This window comes from Schistocerca cancellata, chromosome 8 (genome assembly GCF_023864275.1).
Source record: "Schistocerca cancellata isolate TAMUIC-IGC-003103 chromosome 8, iqSchCanc2.1, whole genome shotgun sequence".
Lineage (NCBI taxonomy): Eukaryota > Metazoa > Arthropoda > Insecta > Orthoptera > Acrididae > Schistocerca > Schistocerca cancellata.
Genome location: NC_064633.1, coordinates 391,443,291 through 391,461,456, shown reverse-complemented (window position 1 = coordinate 391,461,456; position 18,166 = coordinate 391,443,291).

The window sequence follows — 18,166 nt, the reverse complement described above, 5'->3', positions numbered from 1 at the left end:
ATCAGCAATTCTCCCTAAGGGCCTGAACGTTTTTCACAACAAAAAAGGATTTGTCAGTCTCATAAAAATCTACCTGTGTCTCTCTTATGGAAGTGTGTAATTTAACATTATGACACCTGGGCGTAGATTTATTGCCATCCTGATATCTTCAAGATTGCAGATGTACCGCACACAGCACTACTAGCTTTTCTGATATGAGCTTCCACATGAAGTTCTTGAAAGTACTAACCCGCTCGGAACGGAACGAGTTACACATACAGATGCTCATCTCAGTCTATATGAATATTTCATGCAATGATTAAAGAGAAAGCTCTCTGATGAATTTCGTGAAACTTGCCACCAGGAATATGTAACAGGGTAGCCAACTGCTGCGTGGGAGTTTAGCTTCCCCTTCAATTTAAATTAGAGCGAGATTGCGCGACTTCTATTTTAACCTGTGTAGCTTGTCACACTGTGCATGAATTTGGAAGTAGTACGACGTTCCACATTGCGATGCTGCCTGACTTCAGAACATTGCCTCGTAACGCTTCCAGCTGTGGCACCGCAAAATGAAAATACATTATCATGAAAATTAACTGAATTAATTCATGGGAATCGACCTTGTCACTACTTTCAACCGCTTAGTACATGTTAGTGGATCATTGACAAGTTTACCGTAAAACCTGTAGATCAGAAATATTAAATTTGTTTTCGTTAAATTTGTTATAATTGACCTTCCCTGTCACTATAATTTTGAATTAGCTAAACTGAATTGTACACTGTTTAGTGAAACAGTGCGCATTTCTTTGGACCCATGTGTCGATACACATAGCATAAAGATTTTTTTTTAATATTAAACCTCACCAAAATTAATAGACGGATGCTGGTTGACTAATTTGCAGCAGTTCGTTCATTTGCATGGCTTTATATATTCGTTTACTAGCTGACAAACCCGGCATTGCCAGGGTATTCATTCTGCCAACTTTTAACTGGAAACGAATCCTTGTAAGTACTTCTGCAGTAGACTCGGTGTGAGTTGATCCCGGACGTATTCTGACCGCTGGGCGCAGCTGCTTCGTGTGTCTCCAACGGTGTTTTGTAAACATCTCTGTGGTAACACTTCTTCATAGCTTTATAGATGACTTTTGTCTTCGTCTACAGCCGTTTGCGCTTCGCAGCTGAAAGCTGTCAAAACCGCTGAAGTGTGTCAAGAATTTCCTTAAGGTGATTCGACTTCTGGAGTGTCTTAGCAGTAAAGAATAAATGTATTAAAACTTCGTACACGATGAGGCATTTATTCTCGCGTCTCAGTGCTTATGCCTCATAACTCCGGTGCCATGTGTCGTACAAAGATGTATTTGTATAGGTACATTCAGCTGCGTATGTGGATACTGTCTGAGAAATACGATGTGAACAGTCAGTAGCAAAGAAGTAATAAATATAAACGTCATTTATGATGCCCTGATCTTAGACCCATCTCATTGTTTATGACGCCATGAAAATGGTTCAAATGTCTCTGAGCATTACGGGACTTAACTTATGAAGTCATCAGTCCCCTGGAACTCAGAACGACTTAAACCTAACTAACCTAAGGACATCACAAACATCCATGCCCGAGGCAGGATTCGAACCTGCTACCGCAGCGGTCTCGCAGTTCCAGACTGTAGCGCCTAGAACCGCTCGGCCACTCCGGCCGGCTATGACGCCATATCTCCTGATCCATGTGTCATACAGTGATACATTTTTGTAGGTATATTTAGCGTCACATATGAATAGTACGAGCAGAATGCGGAATGCAGTTAGCAGTAAGGAAGACATAAGTTTAAACGTCATGCACTATGCGGTTCAGTGGTTCAGTGGTTGAGGAGGAGATGCTGAATATTCATACGTATGTGCACACATTCATATGTAATTATATCAATTTTTAGTAGTACATATGGACTATGTTAGCAAACTTCACATGTTTTGACGCTACTAGCACGACTTCCTCCCCAGTTCATTCTGTTCACAAAAGTCAAACTTAACCCAACATCCTCGATTACTTTTTGATTTGCATAGCGTCTGATCATGTAACAATGTTGGAATGCCGCTCATATTGTTTAATACAGAATAATTTTCTCACAAAAAAGTACTTGGAAGCCCATAAACCGTTATTTGTCCTTATATTTTTGTTTTCCCATTCAAGTTTTTCCCTCAGTTACAAGATTTCAGTTTACGTTACGAAAGTACCACTGAAATTATTATATAACACATAAGCAGCCGTCTATTTAAATGACGAACTCAAATAATTCGAAGAAAGCTTATTCTCGGAAATATACCTGTTCCGATAGATACATATAATTTGTTATTGTGGATTTAGTTGTCGTGACTGACTACTCTAGGATATTTCCGGTTTTATTAACTGATCATATCCTCTTTTATCAAATGGTTCAAATGGCTCTGAGCACTATGGTACTTAACATCTCAGGTCATCAGTCCCCTAGCACTTAAAACTACTTAAGCCTAACTAACCTAAGAACATCACACACATCCATGCCCGAAGCAAAATTCGAACCTGCGAACGTAGCGGTCGCGCGGTTCCAGGCTGAACCGCCTAGAACCGCTCGGCCAAACCGGCCGGCCTCTTATCTCACAATATTTTATAAGCTGACGTAATTTCTCGACAAATAACGGTTTATGGGCTTCCAAGTACTTTTTTGTGAAAAAATAGTTCCGTATTAAAGAATACGACTCGAATTCAAACATTGTTATATGATCAGACGCTATTTTATAATCAGATTTCATACGTTGACGTAATTTCATTACAAATAACAGTTTATTGGCTTCCAACTTCTATTCTTCTTTTACAAAACATCTCTGTATTCTGAGTATGAGTAGCTTTTTACTGGCAATGTATAGTAAAACTTTTACTAGTGCCACTTCAGGAGACACTATCCTAATTATCTACGACAGCTGCGATCGACCTGAGTCGTTATGGAAAAATATGGCATCCACGATATACAAAAGTGATCAAAAGTATCCGTACTCTCCCAAAAGATAGGTTTTTCATATTACATACATTGTGCTGCCAGCTACTGCTAGGTACTACATATCAGCGACTTCAGTAGTCTTTAGACATCGTGAGAGAGCAGAATGGGGCGGGGCGCTCCGCGGAACACGCGGACTCCGAACGTGGTCAGGTGACTGGGTGTCACCTGTGGCATACGTTGGTACGCGATATTTCCACAATCCTAAACATCCTAGATCCACTGTTTTCTGTGTGATAGTGAAGTGGAATCGTGAAGGGACATGTACAGCACAAAAGCGTACGGGCCGACATCGTCTGTTGACTGACAGAGAGCGCCAACAGCTGAAGAGGGTCGTAATGTGTAATAGGCACATATCTATCCAGACCATCCTACAGGAATTCCACACTACATCAGCATCCGCTGCAAGTACTATCACAGTTAGACGGGAGGTGAGAAAGCTTGGATTTCATGGTCGAGAGGTTGCTCATAAGCCACACGTCATGCCGGTGAATGTCAGACAACGCCTTACTTCGTAAACATTGGACGATTGAACAGTGGAAAAACGTTGCATGGCATGATGAAATCAAGGTATACATTGTGGATACCCGATGGCATGGTGCAGGTATGGCGAATGCTCGGTGAACGTCATCTGCCAGCTTGTGGAGTGCCAACAGTAAACTTCGGAGGCGGTGTTGATATAGTGCGGTCGTGTTTTTCATGGAGGGGAGCTTGCACCCATTGTTGTTTTGCGGGCACTATCACAGCACAGCCCTACATTCATGTTTTAAGCACCCACTTGGTTCCCACTGCAGAAAAGCGATTCGGGGATGGTGATTGCATCTTTCAAGACGATCGAGCACCTGTTCTTAATGCACGGCCTGTGGCGGAGTGGTTACACGGCAATAACATCCCTGCAATGGACTGGCCTGCACAGAGTCCTGTCCTGAACCCTAAAAAACACATCTGCGATGTGTTGGAACGCTGACTACGAGCCAGGCCTCACCAACTGACATCGATACCTCTCCTCAGTACAGCACTCCGTGATTAATGGGCTGCAATTTCCCAAGAAACCGTGCAGAACCTGATTGAACGTATTCCTGCGAGGCTAAGGGTGTGTCAACACCGTATTGAACTCCAACATTATCGATGGAGGGCGCCACAAACTTGTAAGTCATTTTCATCCGGATACTTGTGATCACATAGTGTACATTGTTGTTACTTGCTGGCCATCTAGCTGCGACGTCTCCATGGCAACGGCGTCCATAGATAGCAAGTTCAGAGCAGAATAGTGCGCCAGTTTCAACTATATTTCGTATTATTCATTGCGTAGTGTAATTACTGCATAATTATCATAGATGATATCTTAAATAAATCCATTTGTTTATTCTATATACACATTCTAGTCATTAATCTACCTATGACACTGATGTTTTATATTAGTTAAATAAGTTATTTCCACCAGCCGGTACTACAAGAAATAAGACATACAGTTTTTAAAAATATCTAATTACATTACTCACTGTTTTTAAGAAACTTTTCTGGTCTATAGACACTACATTTTATAGTTATTCAATATTAAGAAAACTGTACCTTTAAATGACACATAATTTGTGTAAATCGTTTCTCATTAGATGACGCTGACGCCATACAACACAAACACTGCCTCACTAGATCTATGTAACGCAATGGAGCCTAGCCAACAGCAGTTGTTTCAGCAACTGAGGTCTGCTGACTGGTGTGGATATCGTCAGCTTCAGCTGATGGGTAATGGCTCTTCGGTTTTAATATGTATAGACTACTTTATTTTAAGTCACTGACTTCTTTACGTAACTAGTAGGATGTTTGTTTTTCCCACAGTGGTATTCTGATGATGGCCTGAAACGAGGCCATAAGCGGTCATTTTAAAGAAAATGACCATCGCGATCTAGACTGTTTTTCACTAATTTCATAACAAAAGATTTGATTTTTATTTATTTTTACTCCATGACTGGAGCAATACTCGTTAGCAATATCAGGTATACTCATGTCTACAGCTACACTGGAAAGTATTACAGCTTAAATTTGCTTATAGCTTGCATTCCAATGCAGATCACAATTAATGTGCTGTACGTGCCCATTTTTACCACCAATGACACAAAAACCTACTATCGAGGTGCACCCCTGTTAGTATACCCTCAGTTATATCAACATGAGACGCAGATTTTACTTCTTATCTTATTGCCGACATCGTTATCGATCACAGTCTCATAGAATTTTTGTGACCATTGCTACCCTTACATCTGTCGTTCGACAGTGACTTCTTTTCGTTTGTAATCACTTGTCTGTCTTATTACTTTTAAAGTCCTCGTTTTTTCAGCACCATATTCTAAACATTTGTGAGGAAAATCCGCAGAATTGTTTATGCTCATTTGGATGTGGAGCTTTGTACCACCTGGCCACAGTCTCAGTCAAGAGAGAATTCCTCCAAATCTATAATCCTCGATTTTATTCGGAACGTATCAGGCTACTGACATAATATGTGTAAATGTATGTTCCTCATCTTAGGGTGTTTCATATAGCCCGATACTGATTCTGCATGATGACCTTTGACCTCGATGTTTTAGAGAACGGAAACGGGGTGCCAAAAGCCTTTCAGAAGATCTATTTTCTAGTATCCACCGACCAGTATGGAAAAGCTCGTTTAAATCGATAGGTAAGAGGATGTGATCCCTCTTTTGAGTTTCGTGCCGAAGTCGGTAAAAAAGGAAACGTTTTGGGATTACTTTTTGTCTCTCTTTCTGTCTGTCTTTCTGTCTGTCTTTTCGGATGCTAAGTCCCCCTTTTCTCAGGAAAGGTTAGACGTATCACGGTCACATATTGAGGTCTATGGCCCCTTGGTGACGCAAGAAATTGAAACATATAAGTCAATTGAGTAGAAAAATAGGGGGCGTTTAATAAGTAATGTCGCTTTGATTTCTGAAATAAGGTTGATTTTATTCAGAATTCCAGTACACTACATTATTCTAAACACAGACTCCCCCCCCCCCCCCAACCGATTGACTAGAAAAGTTTATTTTTTAACAGCATGTCCGATCAATGCGACGGCCTTACGCCACCTTACTCTACTTTTCGACGTCGGAGCCATCGTCTTCCTGCATCAATAACCGTCCAGTTATCCAAGTACTGCTCCCGAGGAGTGCATCCTTCATTGCCCAAACAGATAGAAGTCGGAGTGCGTGAGATCCAGGCCTTAGGGCGAGATCAGGACTTTAGGGTGGATGAGGAAGAACAGTCCAATGAAGGTTTGTGATATCCTTTCGGGTGCGCCGACTTGTGTGAGGCTTTGGGTAGTAATGGACCAAGATAAGTTTGTTTAAATTCGTGTGGTGATGAACGTCCTGAAGTCATTTCTTCGATTTCCTGAGGTTAGTATAATACCCCTCGCCCGCCCGGTTAGCCGTGAGGTCTAACGCACGGCTTTCCGGGTTGGGAAGGAGCGCCTGGTCCCCGTTACGAATCCGCCCGGCGGACTTGTGTAGAGGTCTGGTGAGCCGGACAGTCTGTGGATGGTTTTCAGGTGGTTTTCCATCTGCCTCGGCGAATGCGGGCTGGTTCCCCTTTTCCGCCTCAGCTACACTATGTCGGCGATTGCTGCGCAAACAAGTTCTCCACGTACGCGTACACCACCATTACTCTGCCACGCAAGCATAAGGGCTACACTCGTCTGGTGTGAGACGTTCCCTCGGCGGGTCCACCGACTGCACAATTACCCCGAAAGAATGTTTTTTTAGATGTCTAGTTAAACAGCACGGTGTTTGAATGGGAGTGTCCGCATGTTCCAAAGATTTCAAGAGTCACAATTTTGTGCGACCGGCCGGATAGCGTGAGATCGGACATGTTTGCGCGACCTTGTTGCGTTGATGATAGATACCTCACTCAACGACTCATTGTACTTTTGTTCACTGCTGAGCCTGCGTAGACATTCTGCAAGGGCATATATATACACTCCTGGAAATTGAAATAAGAACACCGTGAATTCATTGTCCCAGGAAGGGGAAACTTTATTGACACATTCCTGGGGTCAGATACATCACATGATCACACTGACAGAACCACAGGCACATAGACACAGGCAACAGAGCATGCACAATGTCGGCACTAGTACAGTGTATATCCACCTTTCGCAGCAATGCAGGCTGCTATTCTCACATGGAGACGATCGTAGAGATGCTGGATGTAGTCCTGTGGAACGGCTTGCCATGACATTTCCACCTGGCGCCTCAGTTGGACCAGCGTTCGTGCTGGACGTGCAGACCGCGTGAGACGACGCTTCATCCAGTCCCAAACATGCTCAATGGGGGACAGATCCGGAGATCTTGCTGGCCAGGGTAGTTGACTTCACCTTCTAGAGCACGTTGGGTGGCACGGGATACATGCGGACGTGCATTGTCCTGTTGGAACAGCAAGTTCCCTTGCCGGTCTAGGAATGGTAGAACGATGGGTTCGATGACGGTTTGGATGTACCGTGCACTATTCAGTGTCCCCTCGACGATCACCAGTGGTGTACGGCCAGTGTAGGAGATCGCTCCCCACACCATGATGCCGGGTGTTGGCCCTGTGTGCCTCGGTCGTATGCAGTCCTGATTGTGGCGCTCACCTGCACGGCGCCAAACACGCATACGTCCATCATTGGCACCAAGGCAGAAGCGACTCTCATCGCTGAAGACGACACGTCTCCATTCGTCCCTCCATTCACGCCTGTCGCGACACCACTGGAGGCGGGCTGCACGATGTTGGGGCGTGAGCGGAAGACGGCCTAACGGTGTGCGGGACCGTAGCCCAGCTTCATGGAGACGGTTGCGAATGGTCCTCGCCGATACCCCAGGAGCAACAGTGTCCCTAATTTGCTGGGAAGTGGCGGTGCGGTCCCCTACGGCACTGCGTAGGATCCTACGGTCTTGGCGTGCATCCGTGCGTCGCTGCGGTCCGGTCCCAGGTCGACGGGCACTTGCACCTTCCGCCGACCACTGGCGGCAACATCGATGTACTGTGGAGACCTCACGCCCCACGTGTTGAGCAATTCGGCGGTACGTCCACCCGGCCTCCCGCATGCCCACTATACGCCCTCGCTCAAAGTCCGTCAACTGCACATACGGTTCACGTCCACGCTGTCGCGGCATGCTACCAGTGTTAAAGACTGCGATGGAGCTCTGTATGCCACGGAAAACTGGCTGACACTGACGGCGGCGGTGCACAAATGCTGCGCGGCTAGCGCCATTCGACGGCCAACACCGCGGTTCCTGGTGTGTCCGCTGTGCCGTGCGTGTGATCATTGCTTGTACAGCCCTCTCGCAGTGTCCGGAGCAAGTATGGTGGGTCTGACACACCGGTGTCAATGTGTTCTTTTTTCCATTTCCAGGAGTGTATATATATATATATATATATATACTCCTGGAAATTGAAATAAGAACGCCGTGAATTCATTGTCCCAGGAAGGGGAAACTTTATTGACACATTCCTGGGGTCAGATACATCACATGATCACACTGACAGAACCACAGGCACATAGACACAGGCAACAGAGCATGCACAATGTCGGTACTAGTACAGTGTATATCCACCTTTCGCAGCAATGCAGGCTGCTATTCTCCCATGGAGACGATCGTAGAGATGCTGGATGTAGTCCTGTGGAACGGCTTGCCATGCCATTTCCACCTGGCGCCTCAGTTGGACCAGCGTTCGTGCTGGACGTGCAGACCGCGTGAGACGACGCTTCATCCAGTCCCAAACATGCTCAATGGGGGACAGATCCGGAGATCTTGCTGGCCAGGGTAGTTGACTTACACCTTCTAGAGCACGTTGGGTGGCACGGGATACATGCGGACGTGCATTGTTTTGTTGGAACAGCAAGTTCCCTTGCCGGTCTAGGAATGGTAGAACGATGGGTTCGATGACGGTTTGGATGTACCGTGCACTATTCAGTGTCCCCTCGACGATGACCAGTGGTGTACAGCCAGTGTAGGAGATCGCTCCCCACACCATGATGCCGGGTGTTGGCCCTGTGTGCCTCGGTCGTATGCAGTCCTGATTGTGGCGCTCACCTGCACGGCGCCAAACACGCATACGACCATCATTGGCACCAAGGCAGAAGCGACTCTCATCGCTGAAGACGACACGTCTCCATTCGTCCCTCCATTCACGCCTGTCGCGACACCACTGGAGGCGGGCTGCACGATGTTGAGAGTGAGCGGAAGACGGCCTAACGGTGTGCGGGACCGTAGCCCAGCTTCATGGAGACGGTTGCGAATGGTCCTCGCCGATACCCCAGGAGCAACAGTGTCCCTAATTTGCTGGGAAGTGGCGGTGCGGTCCCCTACGGCACTGCGTAGGATCCTACGGTCTTGGCGTGCATCCGTGCGTCGCTGCGGTCCGGTCCCAGGTCGACGGGCACGTGCACCTTCCGCCGACCACTGGCGACAACATCGATGTACTGTGGAGACCTCACGCCCCACGTGTTAAGCAATTCGGCGGTACGTCCACCCGGCCTCCCGCATGCCCACTATACGCCCTCGCTCAAAGTCCGTCAACTGCACATACGGTTCACGTCCACGCTGTCGCGGCATGCTACCAGTGTTAAAGACTGCGATGGAGCTCCGTATGCCACGGCAAACTGGCTGACACTGACGGCGGCGGTGCACAAATGCTGCGCAGCTAGCGACATTCGACGGCCAACACCGCGGTTCCTGGTGTGTCCGCTGTGCCGTGCGTGTGATCATTACTTGTACAGCCCTCTCGCAGTGTCCGGAGCAAGTATGGTGGGTCTGACACACCGGTGTCAATGTGTTCTTTTTTCCATTTCCAGGAGTATATATATATATATATATATATATATATATATATATATATATATATATATATATACGCCTGCGAAGATCTGGTTTTACACCAAAAAAAAAGAAGGAGTCTCTGAAAGCTCTCTGCTAGGAACCCATCTCCGTTACAGAAGTCATTTCGAAGACTACGTGTAGCACAGCCTCCAATCTGAACTTTATAATTTTATAGGGACTGAAGCGAGAATATTACACGATGTCCCACGACAAATTCCGCGTTTTTGGAAACCGAAATCAGCCAATAGAAAATATGTGTTACATTAGTTATTGAACGCACCTCGTATTTATTTTGACACTCGCAAACTCACTCATCGAAACTTGTCAGGAACCTCTCGTTGACTGACAATAATGAAATCTGGCAAAGAAGAAAATTTTCACGTTGCAAGTAGAGAACAAGATCTGAAAAATATTGATCTGTAATTATATCAAACCAGAAAAAGCTTTTTATTATTTGTTATCTGAACATCTGTCCGTTTAAAGATAAAAAGCAGTCCTGATAGCAACTTTCTATTTTTATTGGAGTGACCGGTTTCGATTCTATTTAAGAACCATCTTCAGCCTCCGGAACAGTGGGTGGATTCCGTTGAGCAAGTTGCGCCGACCTTCGACGCTGGACTATAAAAATAAAAATAAAAGTTGCAATGAAGACTGTTTTTAATCCTTAAATTTTAATCTTAAAAGATCGCAGACAATGTTTTAAAATATTTTATATTTGTCTGTTTGTAAAAAGCCCTTTTATTCAGGACCGTATAGATATACCAAGCTGACATATATTTAGATACAAAACCTATAAGGTACTATCTATATACATGTTAATGGATGAACTATCTGTGTACGTAATTAAGCTTGTAGGGATCCCTCGGAGCACAAGTCCTACTCGCACTTGGCCAATTTTCTTTTTCTTATTTTTTGATGATGTCTCGATCATACCGGCTGCAAACTTACCGTTTATGTATCCAGTAACGTACAGTGCATTTAATTTCGGCTCTAAAGGTAGTAGTTTAACTTGTCGCGAAATTGAAGTAGATACTTCCTGTGAGTTAGTATGGCCAGAGGTCAATGTTGGAAACTGGAATAAAATATTAATTGAATCCTTTTACCGACCTCAAAATTCAGAAGATGCAGTTGCTGAAAGGTTCAAAGAAAACTTGAGTTTGATTTCAAACACGTATCTGATTCATACGATAATAGTTGGTGGTGACTTTAATTTACCCTTGATACGTTGGTGATAATACATGTTCAATTTTTGATATACGCATAAAATATCATCCGAAATTGTGCTAAACGCATTCTCTGAAATTTATTTCGAGCAATTAGTTCATTAGCCTACGCGATTAGTGAATGGTTGCGAAAACACACTTCACCTCTTAGAAACAAATAATCCTTAGTTAATAATGAGCATCAAAACCGATTCAAGGATTAGTTAAAATGTTCAAATGTGTTTGAAATCTTATGGGACTTAACTGCTAAGGTCATCAGTCCCTAACCTTACACACTACTTAAGCTAAATTATCCTAAGGACAAACACACACACCCATGGCCGAGGGAGGACTCGAACCTCCGCCGGGACCAGCCGCACAGGGATTAGTGAAAAAAGGGTTGTCGTAGGGAGATTGACTTTTGCAGTCCCCAAATCCTCCAGAAATAAGCGAAAAATATAACTATTCAAATAAGCAGATAAAAATTAACTTGACGCCTTCCTGAGAGACAATCTCCGCTCATTCCAAATTAATAATATAAGTCTAGACCAGATGTGACTTAAATTCAGAGAAGTAGTATCGGCAGCAATTGAGAAATTTCTACCAAATAAATCAACAAACGATGGAGCTAATCCTCCTTGGTACACAAAACGGATTAGAACACTGTTGCAGAAACAACGAAACAAACATGCCAATTTAAGCAGACGTAAGACTGGCGATCTTTTACAGAAGCTCGAAATTTAGCGCAGACTTCAATGTGAGATGCTTATAACAGTTTCGAAAACGAAACCCCATCTCGAATCCTGGCAGAAAGTCCAAAGAGATCCTGGTCGTATGTAAAGTATGTTAGCGACAAGAAACAATCAATGCCATCTCTGCGCGATAGCAATGGAGATACTATCGAAGACAGTGCTGCCAAAGCATAGTTGCTAAACACAGACTTCCGAAATGCCTTCAGAAAAGAAGACGAGCTAAATATTCCAGAATTATAATCGAGAACAGCTGCCAACATGAGTGACGTAGAAGTAAATATCCTCGCAGTAGTGAAGCAACTTGATTCACTTAATAAAAGCAAGTCTTCTGGTCCACACTGTACACCAATCAGGTACTTTCGGAGTATGCTGATGCATTAGCTCCATACTTAACAACCATATACAAACGTTCGCTCGACGAAAGATCCGTACCAAAAGACTGGAAAGTTGCACAGGTTGTAAGGTGTCAGGCAAATCCAACACCTTCCATGAAAACCCTGACATGATAACAAATACGGCAGTATGTCACATAGCTCCGAGTAAATCCTGAGATTAGATCAACCAAAGTAATACGATCAACGAGTGAGAAAATGGAATACCACAGACTAACACATGAATGCAGTTCCGAGGGAAGAAACGAGAACAGAAGCCGAGAGCAAACGTAGGCTAGGAGACCCTACGAAAAGGGGCGGACACCCACATCGCCAGCCGACCGCCAGGAGCACCCCCCAGCCCATGTTAAAAGATAGAGCCCTACAGAAGAACAGTATAGATATTACGATAACACTAACAGGACCACACCAGCTGAAAGTTGTAGCGTGAGACTATACGCGTCTATGTTACGTTGCAAACGTTAAAAACATTGCCCCACCACGAAAAGTATAACGTTTCTCATTGGATAGACAGAATTTTTTAGACGTAGCTCAAGGTTAACATTGAAACCCTGATTGTTTATTTGAAAACACAGCCAGATAACTTTTTTTTAAACCAACTTCAGTAAATTGTAGTAAGGAGAAGTTAGGAGAGAGTTGTTTCCGAGACGACGAGGTGCGTGGAGCTGCGCCACCCGCCGACCCCTGAAACTGCCTAAACACCGACAAGGTAATGAACGCACGTGGTGCCGCCATAAGGCTTCACTCAGAACTGCAGAAGTCTCATTTGTTACATCCCCTTTTTACGTAATACTAGTGTCGATTATCAATTAAACTTTGTGGTATTCACATTTGCTACTAGAAGTTAAAATCTGAAACGTGATGATTTTTCTGGTATATAATTATTGAGAAGCCACACCAGCCACTGTAATTTACGACAAGTTAAATAAGTAATTGAAGATAATTGAGGATCACTGTAGACCATTTTGTTAGTTTTCTCTTTTATGAAACTTAACTTAAATCTAGATTATATATGTGATATGGCATAGGTCATCCTTCAATCCATTGTAGAACTTGGAAACCCATTCAGGGAATATTCGTTCAAATTTTTGTTGAACGCAGTTGGTTTTTATCATCCTGTATTAAAATATTTCCCTTTATCAATAGTGCAATTTATAAACAATGTTTTGTGAGTAGAATAAAAATTCCAATGGTAAACTTAACTACTTTCTGGTCGTTATTTTACCAGCTAACTAAAAATAGGAAAGCATTGAACCCCTTCCACTAAATTTAGTTAGTATTAAGATTCTTTTACAGGGAGTGCAGTAGAGCTGACGCTGATATCATTAAGTATTTGATTATATCATCGCTAGTCTCACTGAACTCTTCTGAACTCTACATGTCATGTGTGGTCTCGTGTCTTCTTACCAGCAACAGGTCCCAGGTTCAAACTAATCAATTCCCTAAAAAACACGCTCACAGCGTCGTTGCGCGAAAGTGGTAGGGAGACACAACTTAGAACTAGCAGACACCACGCAGAATGTTAGAAGGTCACACCAATATTCAATAAAGGTAGTAGGAGTAATCCACTAAATTACAGGACCGCACCGTTAACGTCGATATGCAGCAGGATTTTGGGACTTACATTGTGTTCGAATATTATGAATTACCTCAAAGAAAACGGTCTATTGACACACAGTCATCATGGGTTTAGAAAACATCATTCCAGTGAAACACAACTAGCTCTTTATTCACATGAAGTGTTGAGTGCTATTAACAAAAGATATCAGATTGATTCCGTATTTCTGGATTTCCGGAAAGCTTTCGACACGGTACCATACAAGCGGCTCGTAGTGAAATTGCGTACTTATGGAATATCGTCTGAGTTATGTGACTGAATTTGTGATTTTGTGTCAGATAGGTCACAGTTCGTAGTAACTGACGGAAGGTCATCGAGTAAAGCAGAGGTGATTTCTGGCGTTCCCCAAGGTAGTCTTATAGACCCTTTTCTGTTACTTATCTACATAAACGATTTTGAAGGCAATCTGAGCAGCCATCTTTGGCTACTTGCAGATGACGCTGTGTTTTATCGAGCAATAAAGTCATCGGAAGTCAAAACATACTTCCAAACGCTTTAGAAAAGATATATAAATGGTGCGAAAAGTGGCAGTTACCCTAAATAACGAAAGGTGTGAGGTGATTCACATGAGTGCTAAAAGTAACTCGTTAAACTTCGGTTACATGAAAAATCAGTCTAATCTAAAAGCCGTAAATTCAACTAAATACCTAGGTATTACAATTACGAACAACTTAAATTGGAACCAACACACAAAAAATGTTGTGGGGAAGGCTAACCAAAGACTTCGTTTTATTGCCAGGACACTTAGAAAATGTAACAGACCTTCTAACGAGACTGCCTACACTACGCTTTGTAACAACAACGACGCTGTGCTATTGTACATATAAGTAAATTTTTTTTTCCATCTAATTTTTCGGTAAACTAGTGTAATTGATGTTCTGATTTCATTTCTTTTTTGTTTCATGTCATTGTGTTAAGAAAACTGTAAACAAGTTTCAATGTGAATATTAATGTTTATGTCAAATGTCAAGCAATATTGTAATAGAATTGAAATGTAACAAATGTTGAGACTGTTGTAAGATGTTTAAAATTGTAACTGTGCGTCTGGTCGATACGTAGGCAATGTGTTAGGATATGTAGAAAGCAAAACCTCGGGTGAATACCCTGTCTGTAAGGGAGCGGTAAAAGGTGGATGGCAGGCGAGCGCGGGAAAATGCGCACGGGCACTGCACGGCGCAACGGGCTCAGCAGCAATAGTAGTTGGAGTTTGGCACTGGTTTGAGCAACACCTTCTGGAGCGAGGAGGCTCTCCTGGAAGACGCAGCTTCACTGAGCCTCGGGTATGCCGTTCCAACGCCCACACAGCATCGCAAAAGTCCATAGGCACTAAATCGAAAAGTATAGCGACGCAAAGAAGAATTAAAGTGCCGATACGTAATGAGCCATAGCTGTGGATGTGTGTGTGCTCTGTGTCTCGCCATCTCGCCGCCCGCCAACCGCCGCATCGATACAAGCAGGTTTAAACTTTTAGTACTGTATTCGTATGGACCATAGAGTGAACTGTTCAATAATAATCTAAATTTTACCAGAACTTTCCCATCATTTAATTATCCTCACAACTAACCTAGACAGGGTCCTTTCCAAATGTTATGCAATCCGAGTGTCCCGAAATGAAAAATTAAATTTTGTGTTAATAATAATTACTTGCAGACCTAGCTATGTTAGAATGGTGTTTAAAGAACTGTTTTGTTAATGAACCAGTAAATGAATAACGAAGGGCTAACGAAGTTGAAAGATAACTTTAATATTGATATAGTAATGAAGTTTAATTATTTCGAGACAAATATAAAGGTATTTAAATGAGTAGTGAATAAGATGTAAAGAGTAGTAACTTATATACTGGAAATCTTGAACGCATAATAAACTCAGTAATCAATTCTTTTTAATACAGTGATCATAACAGTTTCAGGTCCCCCCCCCCCCCCCCCCCCCCGTTTTATTCAATTGAATTTTGAAGTGTTCTAAATTGGTTTGACCAGCAAAAGTGAAATTCAATACAAAAGTCAAAATTTATCAGTATTTTATCTTTATCAAAATCGACATTTTGTGTGTGTCACGAAAGTGCTATTGCTAGGGTAACCTATGCCCAATTTAATCAGATTAATAGACAGTATAAAGTTTTGTAGTATACTTTATAGTGTAGTGTTATGTACTCATGGTTTTCCATATCAGTACAGAGCGTGAAACTATCAATAGATTTACTGGTTCTAAAATTCTACTATATTATGCAGTGTTACAACTTGTGGTTTTTCATGAATGTATACCAACTTGTACAGGGAAGAAACTCAGTTAACGCCTAATTAGGCTGGCGACCGTATTATTATCAAATTGGTAGCATCTTCAGTGTTGCTTTTGGTCCATCCTGACATGTAATTGCATTTCGAACATGCTTGACGGATCATTGTTATTACAGAGTCCGTGAAAGTCTGATTTGCCACCATTCAGGTACAAGCGATCGATATCTATACAAAAATCCTTTCTCATAAGGTGAACCCCGCTCACTTACCATAGTACAGGCTTTAACGAGTATTGTGTGCCCCACGCGCACATTATAGCTTGTCCGTCCTCTTTTAGAATACTGCTGCGCAGTGTAGGGTCATAGATAATGTTGTGGGGAAGGATTAACCGAAGGATGCGTTTTTTGGCAGGGCACTTAGAGAATGTGACAGACTTACTAAGGAGACTCCCTACACTACGCTTGTCCGTTTTCTTTTAGAAAATTGCTGCGCGTTGTGGGATCCTTACCAGATAGGACTGAGGGAGTACGTCGGAAAAGTTCAAAGAAAGGCAGCACGTTTTGTACTATCGCGAAATATGGGAGAGAGTGTCACAGAAATGATACAGGATTTCGGCTGGACATCATTAAAAGAAAGGCGATTTTCGTTGAGACGGAATCTTCTCACGAAATTCCAATCACCAGCTTTCTCCTCCGAATGCGAAAAATTTTTGTTAACACCGACCGACATAGGGAGGAACGATCACCACCATAATATAAGGGAAATCAGAGTTCGTACGGAAAAATATACGTGTTCATTATTTCAGCGCGCTATACGACATTGGAATAATAGAGAATTGTGAAGGTGGTTAGATGAACCCTCTGCCAGGCACTTAAATGTGACTTGCAGAGTATCCATGTAGATGTAGATGTAGAAGTTGTCTTTCCCTTCTCCCCTAGGATATCCAATCATTTCTTTGGTATATCCTACTGTAACACAACGTTAACCTCTTTTCACCACATTCTGTGTTCTCTATAATATATTTTATTTCTTACCAAACAGTGCTAAATTCATGACGGACATATTTTGGATATGCCTCATTGTTAAACTGTATTACTTTTAGAAAATGTTTTTTTTTCTGATTGTGTTCGGGATTTTCCTCCTCTTGGGCATAGGTTATCAATAAGTTTCATAACGGCTCGAATTGCATAGAAACGTATTTATTGCTGTAGTAGATTGCCGTACTGGACTGTTCTAATCTGATACAACAGCAAGCATACAGTACCTTCAAAGGCTCATGGACTTACAAAGGATTCCTATTGTGGCAGCTAATTGATCAATGGTAAATGGTTTTGATTTTGGTGAGCTTTCCTTACATCCAGATTCTGCCTAAGCAAACGAAGTCAAAATTATGCTGATAACTTTTGCCTTTCTTATTTCCTCAAGTGGTGATATGTCACAAATCATTAAGAATCAGGTAAGTATTATGCTTCTGTGTTGGACACTCCGTTATCCAGTATTATTGTTGTGTTATGGGAGGATCTTCTGTTAGAGCTGCCCACATGTTCTAGACACTTTCTTTCCACAAGTTACAAACATGTTCAGTGCCACAAACTTGTAAGTAAATGTGAATGTATAACGTATCTACATTTCGACATGTTAAATCACTTGACCCTGTGGTCATGTACTTAAAGATCTCGGAGGAGAGCCTGACAGTTATGAATAGCGACGAAGCGAAATGGGGAAATACATGCAACTAAAAAGAATGACAATGAGAACTAGGTCAACTAGCGTAGTATTTCTGATATAGAAATACTTATGAATAAAATAATAAAATGTGATACAGATCTCTCACGTATATAAGTATTTGCACTGACAGATTAATTTAGCTGGTTGAAATAAACTCTAATAATTTTGAAGCAATACGGTCGCCAGGCCAAAAGAACAAACTTCGTTGCAAAATCATTTGATTAAGCAGTGGTGTACATAATCTACAGTCATGTGAAATAATCGCTTAGGTAAATCTATATGACACCAGCTGAAGTAGATATTCCGTGCTGTTACTGAATTTTAGAGTTTTTAAAAGAAATTTTGCCAATAATTTTGACAGACCATTCTTAATATGACAAAACG